Below are 9,734 nucleotides of genomic sequence, written 5' to 3' on the forward strand. Positions count from 1 at the left end.
ACTGGCAGGAAAGAATTCCACTTACCTGCCATTTATATCTATTTCTACATGCTTTTCGGTTTCTTTAAGATTTTTGACTTCTTAAGAGCGGTGCTACTTAGTAGAGTTTAATATGTAAACATATTTCAGAATACAGTCAACAAAATTCAATCCCCAGGACTCAATGAAACGTATATGGCTTTTAGCGTAACAGGGATCGGTGAAGTGATTTAGAATTTCGTTCACCTTTTCATTGTCTTGGGGTTCTAAATGTCCCCTGTTGTGAGAAAAGTTGCTTGCACACTCACCTGTCAGATGTTACAGTGCCTGCGCAATCACTGGGCACATTCTTAGAAGCACCGACAGTGTATTTTCCCAGCTACCAGGTGCAACAGAGTAGGGGAGGTGCTGGGTGATATATAGTACTTCGCTGCCACATACGGGCCTTACATACATAATGGATCAAAATCTAGGTGGGGGTCATTTTTCATTTATCATCACCTACAGCTTTCTTTAAAGGGGTAGTAAGGACATGAATAAGCGACTAGGGCAAGACGAATACTTGAAAGGGCAAAACACAGAGGCGAGGAATTACAGCTAAAAAGCACATGTTTATTGCTTCTTGCGTCTCGTTTTCCTGCTTCCCTACCTGCATCAACTAAAGCAAGCAACACACTTAGGTATGCTGCCTGCCCATGCACATTAGAAAGCCAGCTGATCTTACAAGCATGAGAATTGAGTCTCTTTTGAAGTTCAATTGAAGCAAGCGAGGGAAGAAGGAAACGCGACTCAAATATTTATTCCTGTATATCCAGAACGCGTGCATTGGCTTTCCAACGTGAACATAAATGTCCATTCTGATTAAATTGCCCTCTGAATGGTTATATAGAGACAATTTGACAGAGGCTAACATCAGGTAACGATCTAGATTGTAAGCTCTTGAGAGCAAGGCTTTCCACATCTTCTGTCTCGGCTTTAATGTAGAATTGTTATTTAGAAGCTAATTTTGTAGATCTCTGGTTTGAGGTGCTATAGAAACGTTGATAACTGGAATAAGAGCTGAGAGAAGAAACACAAGGTAGAGAAGAGAACGCATAACGGCACGGTTGTAAAAAGCATACACTGAATACACGTGCTTTCATTGACTGAACGCTGCAGTCCGCATTGTTCATGAATTCTGCACCTGATTTTCACAAGTCTCTTTACAGTCACTATCCCTTAACCTGCGACAAGCAGTGAATTAAAGTATACCTACTTTCTACAGCCACCAAGACCCCCTGGTCCAATTAGTGACACTGGTATATAAATCATCCCTTTCCATGGAAAAAATAGTTATTCACACTCTGCCTACACATAACTGAATCTCTTGTAAAGCATAGGTACCGTAGAATTTGATGGCAGATAAGAACCATTCAACCCGTGTAACCCGTCTGTTTCTTCAAGCTGCAAAAAGCTCAAACCTCAATCAGTCCTGGCTTAGGCTAAGTATAGCCATATGCCTACCTCTATACATGTCTAAACCCCCTCGCTATATTAACTCTTCTACTGGCAGACTCTTCCATTTATCCACCACCCTCTAAGTACTGTACAATGTATTAAGGTGGAAAGCAGTAAAATCTAATAAACTGGGCTACAACTACACTAAAACATAAAAGAACATATGCTTATTAGTATGTAAAATAATAAAGCCATCGGAATTATTCCTTTCAGCATTGCTGACTTTGCTAGCAGATCCCCCAGGCCACCATATTGTCTTAGTACAGAGTAGGAAGTCCCCATAGTGAAGACACCTTCTGATGAGAAACTTGCAGTGAGAGAGCACTAGTGTATGAAAGCACACACTGTACTGATCAAACTGGCTCTGCGCAAAAAGTGACTGTTTTAATACACTCCAGCTCATCTCCACAGATGGATGTCAAGTCCTTGGAGTCACACCTTATGATCTGCACCCACACCCTGGCATCCAGCCTCCGCAGCACAGTCACTACTCCTGTCATACCAGTTCATGCATTCCCAGCCGATATCATGTGTTACGTGCACCGCACCCGATCTCACGTGTAACTTGGCTTTATTACACCGAAAGTGCACGGCTCCCGGTGTGCTGAGCATGTCCCAGGAGTGTGATCGTTACCCAAAGTGCTCCTGTACCTGCAACCCCTATACACACAGCGAGAGAGGTGATGCCTGGGAGCCCCTCCTCCTCCCTTGCCGGGGGCGGCCCCTTTGTCCTCGTCTGCACTCACCGATAGTCCAGATTCTAACAATGTACATTAAGATCAATTGCTCTTACCGTGCATCTGAACCGCTGCTCCTCCGGTCCGGTCCTTTCTTCCTTTTCTCTTCTTTTCTTCCTCTACCTCCCTAACCGGTAATCGGCCCCCCAAAACCACACTCTCCACCGGCCCGGGCGCCAAACTAACCTCCCGAACCTCCTCCTCTTTTCCCCACCCACCCGCTGCCTTAGTATGACCACGCCCATACCGGGGCCTAACCTCCGCCTCCCCATTGGCTGGAAGAACGGCACCCGGCATTCAAGCAGCCAATAAGAAAGCAGAGAGGGAAACGAAGACGGCGCCAGCAATACCCTCCTCAGTCGGACGTGCACTCGGGGTTCTTTGTTCTGTTTTGTCTCTCTTCGCCGCGGCGGGGACGCGCACAATAACTCTTTCGTCAAGCCACCGTCTGCTTTTCCTTCCGTTAGTGATTAAGTTTAACATAATATCGACCGGGCGCTTTTTAATAACCTGCTTTACAAACCCCTGCTTATTATCTATGCATTTTGGCAGCGGAAAGGATAGCCCCCCTTCTAGGGTGGGAGTGAGTGGACTGTACAAAAGTAAATTACGGAGTTTTAACTGCATGGCCGCCTTTTCGTTTGGCGCCAGTACGTTAAAAATCGGCTCTCCCGCATTAATATGACCAAGTAAGCATATTTCGCGCGGTGTGGACAGGGGCGGGAACAAGGAAGGAGACAGTTCGGGTTTGAATTCTCATATCGTTGGCCGTGTCAACGGTCGCACTGGGGTGGGCGTGGTTTTCAGAAGTACAGTCGTTCCATAACGTCATAACTCTTCCTTTAAAAGGGCTGCACAGGCAGAAAAGCGGGTTCAGTAACCTAGATGAGTTCGGTGGAAGGTGGTGCCAACACGGAAAATGCGATAGATTTCTCCTTCAAATGACCAGCTTTTTTTATTTTCATACTAAAAACGAGACCTCTGAGGTCTTCAAAGTGTCAGTGATTGTACACTTTTCTCTATGTTAGCCCAATAAAAGGTATTGATTTGAACTACAGTCTGTATCATGGCTTGGAGATATACTGCTATATCCTTTTTCTTTTTTTTTTTTTTATCACGAATGCCTACATCTCTGTTACTGTTGACAACTCCCCTAACTGACTAAGTTCACTGCCTTGGTGCCACTTGTCTGCTCGCTCCATTTGTATTATATAGCGCCATCATATTCTGTAGCGCTGTATAATGGATAGACAGGACATAAAAAGCAGTATATAACATAACAATTTGATTTACAGAAACAGGGGAGGAGGGTCCTGCTCACAATCTAGAGTGTTTATCCTTCGCATCCAGTCTCTCATCGAATCCTGCCCCCTTTACCTGAAAAACATCTGAATTTGTCCGTTCCTCGTACAAGACACAGAATCAAACTGCTAACCCACTCCCTTGTTATATCCCGCTTGGATTATTGCAACTCCCTGCTAACTGCTCTTTCCTGCATTTCACTGCTTCAGTCCGTCCTCAACAATGCAGGTAGATTGATCTTTCTCTGTCACCGTTCCTCATCTGCTGCTCCACTGTGCCAATCGCTCCATTGGCTCCCCATACCCTCCAAATTTACTCCTGCTGTACGCTGTCTCTGGAATTCCCTTCCCCGTTTCGGATTTTTTTCAAAAGCTCTCTTAAAACCTGCTTTTTTTTTTCCTCCCAAGAAGTCTACAACCTTTCTTCCTAACACTCTCAGCCAGCATCCTAATCCAGCCATATGAACAACCTCTACAGATCATCCTGACTCATCCACATCCAAGCAGTCCTCTCCTACTGTTTCCCTTCCCCCACAACTACAAACTAGATTGTCGGCTCGCAAGAGCTCAATTTCCCCCAGTTTGTTATTGTTTGTGATTTTAAAGTATTCTACTGGTTCTGTTGTAACAGAGCTATGGAATCTGCTGGCGCTATATAAATACATTTAATATTTTTCATGATTATTTGCTCATCCTTATAGTCTGTCAGACTTGTAAGTGCAGTACAGGGAGTATTCTGTGAGTCCCTTGCATTCTTCAAAAAATAAACCACTTACCTGAGGGAGAAGCTGCAGCTACCGTTTTTCTCAGTAGTCCCCTTCTGATTAGCAGCTTCAAGCTATTAAAATCAAGGTGAACTCAGAGTTCATGAAGATGTGGCTGGCCAAACACATCTAAATAGTAGATATCTAGGGTGTTGGGGAAAGATGCAAAGTCATATCCCCTATACATTTAAAGTGCCTATGATGGTTGGAGTGTCCCCTTAACCTACCTTTGTTAACCCCTTACGTGACAATGGCTGATTCTATTTTTAGGACCCTTTGTGACATTGCTGTTTTAACATTACTGCGGTGGTCATGTTTAGATGTGATTTTCTTCTTTCTCCTTTACTGTACCCATACAAATTATATATTGTTTTTTTCAGGACAAGAAGGGCTTTCTTTACATCATATAATGTAAAAAAAAAGTATAAAATATGGTAAATATTAGGGGGGGGAGTACTTTTACTTGAAAAATCTTTTACTAGTCTACAAAAGCTAATGAAAAAACCTAAATAGATTCCAATGGTTTTATGCACATTATAAGGCATAAAGTAGCATCTTGCTATTTCAAAACCATTTTTTTCAAATATACTGCCACCATCAAATCATTCATCTTTTTTTAAATTAGACACCCCATGGGCATTTGAAATGCCAGTATTTTAACTCTGTCTATGTGAGAATTTTTGTGAATATAAACTGCTAATCTTAGGGCTTGTTCATAAAACACACACACACTTGCGGAGAGCGGTCACAGTGCGTCCTGGGGTGGGTGAGATATTACAGCAACGCCATTTGGGAGAAGAAAGCGACTGTAGATCGCTTTCTTTACCCGTTTAAGGTCATGACGTGCCAGGCACATCAATTGTCGTCAAGGGGTTACATACTTAAAATATACCAATACATTGTGTTTAGGGTTTGCTGTTTACATTTAATTCTACATACATATACATAAAGTGAAGGAAAAGAATGCTTGATCCCCTGCTGATTTTGCCCACTGACAAAGACATGATCAGTCTATAACTTTAATGGTAGGTTTATTCGAATAGTGAGAGACAGAATAACAAAAAATCCAGAAAAACTTTTCAAATAAGTTATAAATTGATTTGCATTTTACTCAGTATTTGATCCCTTATCAATCAGCAAGATGTCTGGCTCCCAGGTGTCTTTTATACAGGTAACAAGCTGAGTTTAGGAGGGAGTGCTCCTAAACTCAGCTTGTTACCTGTATAAAAGACACCTCTCCACAGTCAATCAGATTACAAACTCTCCAAAGAGCTGTCCGAGGATGTCAGGGACAAGATTGTAGACCTACACAAAGCTGGAATGGGCTACAAGACCTTCGCCAAGCAGCTTGGTGAGAAGGAGACAACAGTTGGTGCAATTATTTGCTGTCAATCTCCCTCAGTCTGGGGCTCCATGCAAGATCTCACCTCGTGGAGTTTCAATGATCATGAGAATGGTGAGGAATCAGCCCAGAACTACATGGGAGGATCTTGTCAATGATCTCAAGGCAGCTGGGACCATAGTCACCAATAAAACAGTTGGTAACACACTACGCTGTGAAGGACTGAAATCCTGCAGCACCAGGAAGGTCCCCCTGCTCAAGAAAGCACATAAACATCTGAATGATTCAGAGAACTAGATGAAAATGTTGTGGTCAGATAAGACCAAAACCCAGCTATCTGGCATAAACCTTTTGGAGGAATGCTGCCTATGACCCTAAGAACACCATCCCTGCCTTCAAACCTGGAGGTGGAAACATTATGCTTTGGGGGTGTTTTTCTGCTAAGGGGACAGGACAACTTCACCGCATCAAAGGGACGATGGATGGGGCCATGTATCGTCAAATCTTGGGTTAGAACCACCTTCCCTAAGCCAGGGCATTGAATGGATGGTTATTCCAGCATGACAATGACCCAAAACACACAGCCAAGGCAAGAAAGGAGAAGCACATTAAGGTCCTGGAGTGCCATAGCCAGTCTCCAGACCTTAATCCCATAGAAAATCTGTGGAGGGAGCTAAAGGTTCGAGTTGCCAAACGTCAGCCCCGAAACCTTAATGACTTGGAGAGGATCTGAAAAGAGGAGTAGGGCAAAATCCCTCCTGAGATGTGTGGAAACCTGGTGGCCAACTACAAGAAACGTATGACCTTTCTGATTGCCAACAAGGGTTTTGCCACCAAGTCATGTTTTGCAAAGGGGTCAAATACTTATTTCACTGAGTAAAATGCAAATAAATGTATAACTTATTTGAAATGCATTAATCCGATCATGTCTTCGTCAGTGGGCAAACGTACAAAATCAGCAGGGGATCAAATAATTTTTCCTTCACTGTAGCTATATGTATGATATGCCTGAAGAAGAGACCTAGATATTTTCAAAAGCTTGTAATCCATTATACATCAGTTAGTCAATAAATGTATCATCTTTACCAAATTTACATTCTCTCTTTCTATGGCTAACATGGTACAACTCTGTACAGTAAATTCTGTCATGGTTTTTAAATTGTGGCAGGAGGTTTCCCACAGTATCATTAGGTCCTGATCACAGCTATGTGCTCTTTTTCTCTTCCCTATATCTCCACCTTTGTCTTTATTTCTTGAGACAACAGTTTGCCTGATTTATATTGCTATCCATACTAGCGACATTCTTTTGATACTATTTTATATGAACATACACATAACATATCGGTCATTATACACAGTTAAAGCAGATCAAAGTAGCTTTACCTCCTTGTCTTGAAGATACAATGACATTTACTGCCACTGGCTTAGTTGAGTACAATACATATTTATACAGTGATGTACAAAATTCCAGAAAGATAAACACAATGTTACAAAGATCAACCATGGTTTGCTAGGCATATGAAAGGGAAATGTTGAACACAAATTTTGTCTTTGGTTTAAATTATGATAGCGTCTAAACTTCTTTAGACCACAGTGCCTATACTGTGTCATGTGCAACAAATTATCATTAATTAAGTTAAATACTTAATAATTCTCACTTGTGTATAGCATTGTGTGCCAGCGGGAATGTGTTGAAATAATGTACCCAAGAGTTTACGGTTCCTATAAAGGATGTATGTTGTGGCAGGACCACCCAGTAAGGGCCATTGACCTAATTTCATCCCGACTTCATTGTGAACAAATTGTGAAATTTGGTTGTGTACATGGCAGGAGAGCCATCAAAGGTTTGTGTTTGCGCTTGTATATGGATGTGTGTATGTCCCGAGGGGGACTAGAGGGTATATCTTAAAAGGCCTTAGGGTTGGTAACTGGTGAAAAAACAAAAAAAATCGGGACTCCCCAACCCCCTTACTTCCTACACATTAAGATGAGAATACAGCAGTAATTGTGTCGTTTACACCATGAAAAAAAATTAAGAGGCTCTTTTACCAATTAATATTTTTTAATCTCTTAACTATTTTACCAAAATGTATTTAATATAATCAATTGTAAACAATTAGATCGCCTTTACTGGGCAAAGCGATCAATCTGGTTCCTGATCTCCTTTAATGTTAACATTTAAGAAATTCAGTTAAATACCCACATACATAAACTTAAAGGGAACCATTTGCTCATTTAATACCACAGTAATGTGAACACAAAATTTTCAGCTTCAGGAACAATAATGTCATTTAAACTAAAAGAAAAAGGCTTATGGCTTATGAATCTGGGTTCCTACACGGTATACATGCTTAGCAATTCTGGGAAAGGTTATACTTAGAGCCCCCACAGAAACTACTGGTGATAGGCAGGGTGTGAACAACGCCTTTTTTTTTTTGGGTTGGTGACATAGCTGTGTAGTCAGTAGTGTACCTAATGTTGTGTACTTAGAAAGCTAATGTTATGTGAAGCTGTATGTTGGAAAACATACATGAACTTCTCAATGGGTGTCCTTGTTTCCTTCCATGTGTATAAGCTGCTGTTTCCTCAGTCTTCACAGTGCTCCAGCATCGCCTCTCCAAGTCCGACTATGGTCCGAACAGAGCAGTGACATCCTCCGTTGACGTCAAATGCCCCTTGTGTAAAGCCATATATTGCTGAAAATAAGCCTTTGGTTGCCTACCTCTAGGCACCGCAATAGCTAAGCTCGAAATCAAACCACACATAAGTGGTTTAGGTTGTTGCTTGTCAAAAACAGAGAAAGTAATGTGAAACTACTTTCTAGCAATGTTCACTATATACATTTTTAAAAAGAATCATATTTGCTTTGGATTTTCCTTTGTTGATTAATATAAATAAATTAAAAATAGGTCAGTCAAGGTCTATAGCGGGGGAGAAATTCGTAAAGCAACGATAACCCACTATAATCGGACCAACCCGTGTTATGAAGCCGCCAAACTTATATTTATACCTTGACATAATAAGTAACTTTAAAGTTAAAGTGACCTATGACAACGGACGAAATTTTTAAAAAAACACAAACCCCAATGAAGTTCTGAAAAATTATTACCTTTAAGCATAAGTCCAAACAGTAGAATGTGTGAGGAAATGTAAAGTTATTCTAAATGTGTATATTAGCATATCTATATGCATTGTGGGTAATGAATACATTACGGTCTGAAGTAGGTTGTGAAATATCTTTACAGGAAGTTCGGTTTTTTTTCTCTCTAGCAGTGTGTCGGAAAAAATCTAGTTGAAACAAATGTTGATCACTTACAGTGAATGTTTTAATTTATTTTTATTTCTGAACCAAAACCAGCATTTGGAGAAAGAAAAGATAGACAGACAGACGATTTTCTCTTTTTTGATTACTGTGTTGTCAAACCTGAGTTTCACAGTATAGCCTGACAGCAGTTGAACACAGCTGCCTATTGGCTACTGCCAAAGAAGGCATATTAACCCCTTGATTGTAAGCTCGTTTGAGCAGGGCCCTCCTCACCTGTTGTCTCTGTAAGTCAAATTGTTATGTTACATACTACTTGTTATGTCCTGTCCACCCATTGTACAGCGTTACGGAATTTGATGGCGCTATATAAAACAATAAATAATAATAATTATGACCTGAGTTTTTCCCACTGTAGTGACCAACATTTATTTTTCAATTTTTACTGTTTCCTCAGTTAACATTCCCTTTTTATGTTTAGTGTACCGACATAATTTATATATTGTTTATCGTTATTTTCAAGGACAAGATAGCAATATCTTCATACCATGTTTATATGGTATGAAGATAACGCTATATTCATACCATGTTTATATGAATAATATATTATTTAGTATGCTAGACAATAAAGGAATAAATAAAATATATTTTTACTTAGATTTTTTCCAAGTAAGGTGCCACTGCTTGCAGAGATTCTTTTTATAAAGAAGCAAAATGCTACTTGGTCAGGAAAAGGTGTTTTTAAAAAAATATATATTGCTAGTGGGTAGAGATGTGTTTGGGTATTTATTTTTTTTATTTTTTAAAATTTGTATCTATTTTCATTTTGTTGTTATTTTACCTTTTTTGACA

Source organism: Sceloporus occidentalis, unplaced genomic scaffold, assembly GCF_023333645.1.
Source record: "Sceloporus occidentalis isolate IW3139 unplaced genomic scaffold, rSceOcc1.0.p SCAF_67, whole genome shotgun sequence".
NCBI lineage: Eukaryota > Metazoa > Chordata > Lepidosauria > Squamata > Phrynosomatidae > Sceloporus > Sceloporus occidentalis.